Raw genomic sequence first — 11,141 nt, forward strand, 5'->3', positions numbered from 1 at the left:
ATATATAACTATGTATTTATATAACTATATATATCTCAACTACATATAGTTGAGATAAGTAAGTCCATGGGAAGTTCACTTTAGGGTCAAAAATAGAACCAAGACCAGAAAATTAAAAAAGAGAGTCACAGAATTTGAGCACAATAAATGACCCTTGTGGCCATCTCTTCTCCCAATAAATCCCCACAAGTCTCTGTTTAAAAAACTTTGAAGAGTGGTTTACTAACCACCTACTTCCCTAGACTGCCCATTCCCCCTTTGAATAACCGTAATTGTTAGGAAGTTATTACTTATATTAAATCTAAGTTTATCTTTTAAAGACTATAGGATAACATTTATTTTGATCTCTGCAGAAAGTATATAAAGGATTGGCATTGTTATATTGAAACCCTGGGAGCCAGGAATCCACACTGTTGATTGACAGGTGGGTCCGTTGGATATCGGAATGTTCCCAGAGGGCCATGAGGACAGGGGAGAAAGCGGTTGGCCCAGGGTGGAATAAATTCCCTGGCAGCCCTGGCTGAGAGTTCCTTTCCTTCCCTTGGACTGGAGATCTGTGGATCCTGGTCTTTTGGGATTGAGACTTGCTGGGATCAACTTTGCAAGATCCTCCTGTCTTGTTCCTGATAACAGCATCAACCTGTACCCAGACCATCATCTTCTGATTCTACTGCCCCTAGATATCAGGAAATCAATCACCTATAGTTATCTAGGTTTCCCAGGGCCCGGGAGGGATCCGGGAAGTGGGCAGGAGAAGAAGAGGGTGGAAAAGGGTGGGTATCCCAAAGACTGTTTAGGCATATCATCTAGCAAAGGAAGAAGAAGCAGAAACATCAAGCAGCAATTTGCCTACTCTGGTTTGGCTGTGGCCAGTTTGGACCAGAGGAGCTAACCATCCTGACTCAATACTTACCTACAGATCTTAGGGTTTATTATCATCAAAGTAGATAGGGTTTCCCAATTCCTCTATCCAATCCCAATACCCCATTTTGTTAAATACAGTCAAAGCCTTTTAAGTACCTTCCTGAAGTGGTTATTTATAGCTTCTTTGGGAAGGGAAATACACAGTCAGAGACAAACCGTTACCAAGCTAAAAGAGCCCATTATACACTATCAGTCAACCCCAGGCAGGACCTGAAGGGTATCATCCACTGACCTAAAGGATCCTGCCTGGGCATTGTTATAAAGGAGGGAGGTGTCATATCATCTAGCTAGGGCAAGCCTCAATTGTTCTTGCCCTAGCCACCTATTTGGGCTATCACTGTTGTCACACATTTACAAGTGGTAGTATCTGGTTTAGGTTTCCTCTCCTCTCCATCTACAACATCTACTTTATTTATATAACACATTAGCCCATGACCAAGATCCCTCATTGTTAAGTCCTACTTTTCCCTTCTCTGAGCTTTTTATTCAATGGCTCCAAATCTTGCCTTAGCTACATAATCCTGGGTAAGTTACCCAGTACTGTAAATACTAGCTATTATTAAACACAGATAGAGTGCTGAGCCTCGAGTCAGGAAGATTTGTCTTCTTGAGTTCAAATCTGGCCTCAGATCCTAGGCAAGCCACTTAACCCTACTTGTCTCAATTTTCTCATCTGTAAAATGAACTGGAAACAGAAATGGCAAGCTTCTCACTCTTAATATTTTTGCCATGAAGACTCTAAAAGAAGAATCAGACATGACTGAAAAAAATGATTAAATACAATGACTTGCCACAGTAAGAATGAGCTCACTAAAATGAAATAAAACCCTGAACATTTTGAAAAAAATAATGAAGTTAAGTGGCACAGGATGCCAGTCTGAAGTCAGGAAGACTCATCTCCCTACATTCAAATCTAGCCTCAGATACTTTACAGCTACATGACTTGGGCAAGTCCCTAAAGCCTGTTTGCCTAGATAAAAAAATAAACAACAATAAAACTAATGAAGGTGCCAGGTAGTTTTCTTAATGGTTTTTCTTTGTCATTAAGGAAGGTTTAATGAGGTGATAGAGAATTTGAAATGACTATGATATGAAAGCAAAAGGCAACCAACCTTTTTTTAAGAAAAAAAAAGTTGGGAACAAATCCTTCCATTGGAATTTTCTCTTATAGGAAATGGCACTGGATTGTGCTTTGGGGAACACTTGTTGTAATGACATAAAGGCAAAAGATAAAAGGTGATAAACAGAGAACAGCTAACAGGCCAACTTAACTTGGACAGAGAGTATGTGAAGGAGACAGTTATAGTATGAAATGGCTAGAAAGATATGTGAGAGGCAGAATATAGAGCCTTAAATGCCAAGATGAGGAGTTTGCAATTTATCCTCAAGACAATAAAGAACTCTAGAAGATTTTTGAGGAAGTGTGGCATAGTGCAGGACTTTTCTAATATATTCACTTCATAATCAAGTAAACTAAGTCTATGTCACTCATAGCATTAATAACAACAACAATAATAGCTATAATTTAATTAGCATTTTAAGGTTTGCAGCATATTTTACTAATATAATCTCATTTTTATCCACACAATCCTGGAGGTAGGAATTATAATGTATCTTTATTTTACAAATAAAGAAGCTGAGATTAAATGACTGAGGTCAAGTTTGAACCCAGGTCTTCCTGATTATACAGAAGCAATTTCACTGAATATCACTAAAACATATTGCCTCTGTAGACCTATGGAACTGGGATTTTCTGGCATTAAATACATGTATTTTTAAAAACTTATTGTCATGCAAAACACACTTCCATATTGGTCATTGTAAGACCACACTCATACATAATCAAAACCCAAAACTATAACCATAAATACACTGATGTGAAAGATGATTCCAACAGTTCTTTCTCTGAATAGCATTCCCCGTCATAAGTCTTTAAGGATTTTCCCAGATCATTGCATTGCTGAGAGTAGCCAAGCTTTTACAGATAATCATCATCCAATATTGCTGTTATTATATACAATGTTCTCCCAGTTCTACTTATTTCACTTTGCATCAGTTCCTGCAGATCTTTCCAGTTTTTTTCTGAAAAATCATCTTGCTTATCATTTCTTATAGCACAATTGAAATACATGCATTTTTAAAAAGATATACTATATAATGACACCCATATGTGCAGACCATGCCTACGTAGCTGCCCACCTCACTTCAATTCTTCCAGGCCAAGCTAGCTAATCTCCTTCCTCTATTCTGGCAAAATATATTGCATGAACTCTCATGGGCTGCTGTGAAAAGCTTTTCTGGAGACTTTCTCTGGTTATATGTAGCTTTTTTTTTTCCAATCCCTCATTTTCCAAATTCCCTCATCAGTCTGAAAGACCATGTGAGTAGTATAGATAGGCAGTAAGATGTGTTTCTATTCTTTTCTATTCTTTTGCTAAAATCCTTGAGAGCAAAGACTTTTTTGCCTTTTTATCCCTATCACCTATTAGTGTGACTTTATTAAGTTCTCTTCTCTTCCATGGTTGAAATATCTAGGGTGAGGATATGGGATTTTTATGAAGGACTAGCATCTCTAGTGTGAGGGTTTGCAGAGTCCTTTCCTTTTTTTCTTTTTTTACTTTTAAATTTTATTTTATTGATTAATTAAGAAAATTTTTCCATAGTTACATGATTCATGTTCTTTCCTTCCCCTCCTTCCAACCCCCTCCTGTAGCCAATGCACAACTGTTGTTTTTTTAAAACCCTTAACTTCTGTGAATTGGCTCCTTAGTGGAAGAGTGGTAAGGGTGGGCAATGGGGATCAAGTGACTTGCCCAGGGTCACACAGCTGGGAAGTGTCTGAGGCTGGATTTGAACCTAGGATCTCCCGTCTCTAGGCCTGACTCTCAATCCACTGAGCTACCCAGCTGCCCCCTCCACTGGGTTTTACATGTATCATTGATCAAGACCTATTTCCATATTATTAATATTTGCACTAGGGTGATCGTTTAGAGTCTACATCCCCAATCATATCCCCATCGACCCATGTGATCAAGTAGTTGTTTTTTTTCTGTGTTTCTGCTCCCACAGTTCTTTCTCATAAGTCCCTCAGAATTGTCCTGGGTCATTGTGTTGCTGCTAGTAGCGAAGTCCATTACATTCAATTGTGCCACAGTGTATCAGTCTCTGTGTATAAGGTTCTTCTGGCTCTGCTCCCTTCACTCTGCATCAATTCCTGGAGGTCTCTCCAGTTCACATGGAATTCTGTAGAGTCCTTTCCAAGGCTGCTTCCCTCCTTTGGCGTCCACCTTTCACCCAACTCTCACCTGTGGCTCCAAGAAGCTATAATATAAGCAATGTCCACATCACAGCTGACAAACAACCCAAGTTGAGGGTAATTGACAGGCTTCAAACCCATTGGTGAGTTAGGGGGATACCTACCCCAAATAGTGGAATGGACGGATGAGAACAATTTGTTCTAATGGTCATGAAGGAGGTCTGAAGCAATATTATAGTGTGCTTAAAGCTTGGTCAGACATTGAAGACAACAAAGGCATCCACCGCTTCCCAGGCATTGCCAGTCATCTTGACTCTTGCCTTGCCACTGGACTTGGATGGTTCTGGAAGAGAGAATGAGACTGGTGACTATGTGCAAATCTGCCTCACTTAAATCTAATTTACTCACAAGTCAAGATAGCATCCCATTGGTCCTCTTTTAAAGGAAGGTGAACAACCTAGGGCAAGCTTTGGCTTCCCAATGAGAAGTAAACTAATAACTACAAGTCAAGCCCTAGGCACAAATTCAAAGTATAAGAATCTTGTTTTAGGCTCCTCCTTTTCTACCCTAACACAGGTACCTTCTTCTTGCCGCCTTCTTGCTAACTAAGGCCCCCTACTTTTAGGCTGTACCCAGGATTGACTTTGTCTTGTCAAATCGATTCAATAAACATTTATTAAATGCCTACTATGTACAAAACACTGTGCCAGGGGAAAAAAAGAAGCAGTGAAACATGGACTGGTGTGGGGACTTACCGTTGGTCATTTATCACTATGGGATAGCCCATGCTAAGGAGAATAGCATTGAACCCCAGACAATGAAAGTGTCTCATGTATTCATTGCATAATGTGATCAAGTCTGGTCATTTATTAAGCATCTAATGTGTGCCAGGCTCTTTGGTGCTTAAGCCTGATGGTGAAAGAACAAAGAAAGGTTAAAAACAGTCCCTGCTTTCAAGGAGCTCATGAGGATTTCAAGGAGCTTATTTTATGTGTGTGTGTATGTGTGTGTATGTGTGTGTGTGTGTGTGCATGTGTGGGTATGTATACACACACACACCTAAATACATATATATGTAGGTATGTCTATATAATACATAAATAGATAAATAGATTTGTACATGTGCAGGATAAACTGGAGAAACTCAGTAGAGGAAAGGTCTCCAAGATGCTTTCTGGAAGTTTGAGCCAGCGATCCTAGAAGGGATAATCAGCACGCCCTCCATGGAATTAACTAAGAAGGTAGAAAATATTTACTCCATAATAGAAATAACTATGGATTTAGAGTCAGAAGATCTTGATTTGCATCCTGACTTGGCTGTTTAATAACAATAAGACTTTGACCAAGTCAGTTAACTTTTCTAAGTTTTTCTTTCCTGGCCTATAAAGGAAGGAAATGAATAGTTAAGTGAAAGAAAAACCATGTGCTCCGCCTTTGGGGCACAAGTCTGAAAGAGACCAATTAATAAGATTAATTCTAGGCAACTTTAGAGAGAAAGAAAAACCAAAGGTAAAGAAATCCCTACTACCTTTGAAAACCTCTTACACAATCCATTTCTATTTACAATTTACAGTTTCCCTAAAGACAAAATTCTTCAGTAAGATAGTTATAAAATTCAAGTGAAAGATCAGCTAATAGCTGTGATTCTTCAAAGAGAACAATAGTCATCTTTTGGCATACCCTGGAAAATTATTTTCCAGAAATTATTCAATTCCATTCTAATCACGTTCTCTAAAGATTCTTCATTCAACTTGGTTAAAGGTGAATCCAAGAAAAATTTCTAGTCATTGAATTAAATCAAAGATGATTTCCTTCTGTAACAACAATCTCCTACAAGTCATAAATGCCAGTGTAATACAGTATAACAAAGATATGCTAGGGTAACAGAATCATACTGGTAAATATTTAACAATTGACTCTCTAGGGGGAAATGTATACACGTGTATATATATGCACATATATATACATATACATATATAAGTTCAATCTGCATAATTAACATTTTCTCCATCACTTCTTTAAATCTAAACAATCAACAAAACAATAAATCAAATGTTGATTTGTAGCATTTGCTGATTTCCAAGGTATAAATGTTTACACTGAGAATTTAGCCATCAGTTCTCCAGAGCCAGTACAAGTTGGCTCCACACACTACTGGTAACATCATGTATAACAAGGAATAGAAAGAAAAGGGAGAAGAGATAAAGTCGCTGATACCAACCAGAAAAAGAATAGTGTGATATAGGTCAAAGCTATTATTGTTATATGGAAGGATTTTCCTGAGTAGACCAATGAACTCCTAGGTCACCAAAATCCCTAGTTTGCCCTGCCACTGATAAAGAATAACCAGGGATTAAACAAGGTATTAGCAAAACCACCCTTCCTGATTCTCAATGCTTGGGTGCTTTGAAGATGATGAAGCATGAGGTTGCTTCTGATGACTCAGTGCTGAAGGGCACTTTAGGAATGACAAAGCCATTACTTTACTGGTCACTGAACAGGAAGAGCCAATTATTCACTGACTTTTTAAAAAAGGAAGGACTCTATCCCTAGCTTTCTTCTTCTTCAGACTTCCATATTTTTCACGAGGGATGGGGGTTGAGGCCACCCTCCCTCCCTTCCATTCCAGCAAAAATAACCAACTTGCAAAATGCATAGGAATTAAAGCATGCCCTACCAAGGCAAACCAGAGCTGTTTCTTCTGGTTTGCCTCATCTCCTAGGTGACAGGAACATCAATCTCAAGATTGACAGTTCCAGGCTTGGAGGTGATGGTGGAGGTTCTGAGATCATCAGGTCAGAGCTGGCTGATGGCAAAGGAAGGAGACCTCAACAAGGATGCCAGTACTTCTTGGAGAATACAGTTTTGTAACTACTTAGTCACACATAGGAGTCATAGAGTGGGTGAAGACAGCAAATTTTGGCTATATTTAACCAGATGGGTACCACTTCATGGAAGAGAAATGGAAGGATAAGGTGAAAACACACTTTTGTGGCTGGAGTGTTAGGGGGTTTAGGATTGTTTCCGTTCCATACCACATACATATTTTATAATACCAAATGATATCCTGGCAATAGCACCATGTGATGTTTTACAAGAAAACATGATTGAAATCCATAGTATAAATCATAAAGGAGAGGTATTATAAGACCATAGAATTTAGTTAATGCTAGAAAAAAATTTGAGATTATGTCATCTACCACCAACTCCATTTTACAGAAGAAAAAACTGTAGCCCAGAAAGGTTAGGTGACTTGAGGTGGCTGCGTGGAGTGCCAGGCGCCTTCCCAAAGTGCCTGTACACTTGGTTGGCCCTTCCTGGGACCAGACAACAGGACAGTGCCGCCGCCCTTGGGGGAGGTCATGGCCAGCTGATCGAAGGTGAGGATCTTCCCACCAGCCTTGAGGATGCGACTGCGGGCATTGCTGGTGACACGAAGGACGCACACCTTCAGCTTGGGCAACTCCTGGATGTGCACGTCGTCGTCCATGGTCCCCACCACCACGGTGTTCTTGTTCTCCCGGCCCTGCAGCTTCATCTTCCAGATCATTCGGGACAAGGACTGGTTTGGGCGGGGGGCGGTTCTGTTGGTCCAGCTTATGAACAGCCTCTTCAGCACAACCTTGTTGAACATCGAGTTGGTTCTGCGAGCCAGGAACGGGTACAGCTTCACCAGCAGCCATGGGTAGATATCATGGCTCTTGGACTCCTTGCGCTGGACCTTCCGATTCTTGTGGTGGTGTATATCCCATGCTGGCGGCCTCCCGAACACTGGCCCAAACAGGAAAGACTCTTTATCCAACTTACCTCTTTATCATTCTTAGAGGGATCAGAATAGGGCAATGACTATGTGCAGCACTGGAAACCTTCCTTCAGTTCTCAATTCAGTGCTTACATAATAAATTGCAAAGAGCCAACTTGCTCTAAAGACCTCCTTTCTGGATTTTTACTGATATTAGATGACAATAATGCTGCTGCTAATAATAATAATTCTGGAATTTTCTGGGACAAAATGTAGTATTTTATTAATAATACAGTAAAACCTCAGGGCTTAACATTTTGTTGTCTGACTTCCATTTCCCCAAATTAGTAAAATGTTAACACTAGAGGATGCCATAGTGATCATCAATCTCACTTCTTCATTTCATGTATTGGAAAACCTAAGAGAGGTTTACCCAAGATAGAACTGGGAAGCAACTACTTAAAGCCAGCATCCCAAGTTCAGAATTCTTTTCCCTATAATATTGCTTTCTTTAATGGTCACCAATGACTCCCAAATCATCTGGTCAATGACCTTTCCAGTCCTCATCCCACTTGATCTTTTCTCAGGGGTTCTTTTGTTTTTTTATTTTTTTATTTTTGGCAAAGGGGGAAAAAAAGTTTATTTCTGATTAGTTGGGAGTTTGTTTTTTTTTTAATTAGGTTTTACTGATACTTTTTGTTTTTATATGACAATCTTTTCCACTTGTAATTCGAGTCTCTGTGAGGCTTTTGGTTAAAATAAATAAGCAAATCCAACCCTACAAAGAGAGTGCATGGAGCAAATATTCCATGTCCCCACTGTCCAATGAAAGGAAGAAGAGACATCTCATCTCTAGGACTCTATATAACTATATATAACTAATATATACAAAATTTTAATCTGTTTTCTAACTATTTTCATTTATATTACCATAGTCCTTGTGTGCATTGTTACCTGGTTTCAGTTACTTCTCTGTGTGTCTGTTAATATGTCTTCTCGTATTTCTCTGAATTCTTCATATTCAATATTTCTTATGGGAAGAATTTGGCTTATAGTATTCAACATGATCAGTGCTGCCTGCTCTCAGAGAATTGTAGTCCTCCTCTGAAGGCACAAATCAAGCCCATAAACTGCACTTCTTGCCTTCTCTTCTACTCCTTGCTCACCAAATATCAACCAACCATGTGACTTGATTTACTTTTTTTTTTTTAATTTTAAACCCTTAACTTCTGTGTATTGACTTATAGGTGGAAGATTGGCAAGGGTAGGCAATAGGGGTCAAGTGACTTGCCCAGGGTCACACAGCTGGGAAGTGTCTGAGGCCGGATTTGAACCTAGGACCTCCTGTCTCTAGGCCTGGCTCTCAATCCACTGAGCTACCCAGCTGCCACCACTTGATTTACTTTTAACCCTTCATTTCTGCCAGCATTTACTGGAGCACTAACTGGAATGTAATGCTGTATTTGCTTTTTTCAAGTAGTTCTATTTCCAGAAACTCAGAGTACCCATGACAGAAAGGAAGAAAACCCTTTTGTGGACACCAAATTGCTATGGCATTTGGAAAATCTTGTTCTAAATGATCTGTCCAGGATAGTTACTCAATGGAATTTAGCCACTGAACAGTGTAGAGAGGATGTGAAGATCAGAAATATCTGTCTATCTATTTATCTATTTTTCTATTTCTCTGTCTGTCTCTGTCTTTGTCTATCTATCTTTCTATCTGTCTGTATCTATCTTTCTGTCTGTCCATTTATCTGTCTCTATCTATCTACATACACACGTTTATATAAACATATTCATATATACACACCCATACATATGTGTATATATCACATATAAATACATAACGTGCATATATTATACATACCCATAAATATATGGATGAACATTTCATATGCGTGTGTATAATAAATACATGAATACATATCACAACACCAAAGGCAAATTATATGTACATAAATTGACATGTGTGTACATATATGTATGTATATGTGTAAATATATCCTTATCTGTTGTGTGCCTATGCCATGCACGTATTTTATACATTATGCACGCGTATATATTGAATGCTTCTGTGTACATCTAAGTTTTTGTAATGGGATTCTATAGTTATATATTCAATATAAATTCAATATTGTGTATAATATTATGTCTTTCTCTCTCCCTGAAGACTTCTGTCTTACACATTCCCTCTCCACTGTTCAGAGATAAATCTTATTGAGTTTTGGGAAATTCAGATAAATATACAATAAAGTTCTATGTACTTATCTTGCACATCCCCTTCAGGAATAAAGAAAGGGCACGGCGTTAAAGAGCAAGGTTAGTTAAAACCAAAAAGCAAGAAAGAAATATCCAGTTTGCTAGGTAAAAATGAGAAAATCACTAGTGACAAATGGCAAATGCTATGTTTTTATACTATCTCAGATATTGATGGGACTCAGGAAGTTCTTTGATCTTGTTACTGTTATTATAAAGCCAATAAATGCTTGTTGAATTGAATTGGATTGAAAGCCTTATTAGCCAACTCTAATAGTTCATGATGCATCATCGTTTAGAAAGGAGTTTGAATGAAGATTCTCTTTATGCTGCCAATTGTCACTAGTGTAATCTCAGGGGTTCTTAATGTGAGTTCTGTGAACTGATTTTAAAAATATTTTGCAGGGGTAGCTAGATGGCAGAGTGGATTGAGCTTGAGGCCTAGAGATGGGAGGTCCTGGGTTCCAATCTGTCCTCAGATATTTCTTAGCTGTGTGACCCTGGGTAAGTAACTTAACCCCCATTGCCTAACCATTATTGCTCTTCTGCCTTGGAACGAATATGGAATATTGATTCTAAGATGGAAAGTAAAGGTATAAAAAATATTTTTGATAATTGTATTTCAATATAATTGGCTTCCTTTTACTCCTATGTATATTATTTCTGAGAAGGGGTCCATAGACTGCCAAAGTGGGGCATGATGCAAAAAGTTTTAGATCCACCAACAAGTATCATATGCAATGGGGATAAATTAGAAGCCTTCCCAATAAGATCAGGAGTAAAACAAGGATGCCCATTATCACCTCTATTATTTAACATTGTACTAGAAACACTAGCAGTTGCAATTAGAGAAGAAAAAGAAATTGAAGGTATCAAAATAGGCAAGGAGGAGACTAAGCTATCACTCTTTGCAGATGATATGATGGTCTACTTAAAAAATCCTAGAGAATCAACTAAGAAGCT

The 11,141-nt window shown here is 38.6% G+C and overlaps 1 pseudogene; it reads right to left on the reverse strand.

Moving 5' to 3' along the window:
- Positions 1–7,393: 7,393 nt before the first annotated feature.
- On the reverse strand, positions 7,394–7,951 carry LOC123254435 (annotated as a pseudogene).
- Positions 7,952–11,141: the final 3,190 nt, after the last annotated feature.

This window comes from Gracilinanus agilis, unplaced genomic scaffold (assembly GCF_016433145.1).
Source record: "Gracilinanus agilis isolate LMUSP501 unplaced genomic scaffold, AgileGrace unplaced_scaffold22085, whole genome shotgun sequence".
Classification (NCBI taxonomy): domain Eukaryota; kingdom Metazoa; phylum Chordata; class Mammalia; order Didelphimorphia; family Didelphidae; genus Gracilinanus; species Gracilinanus agilis.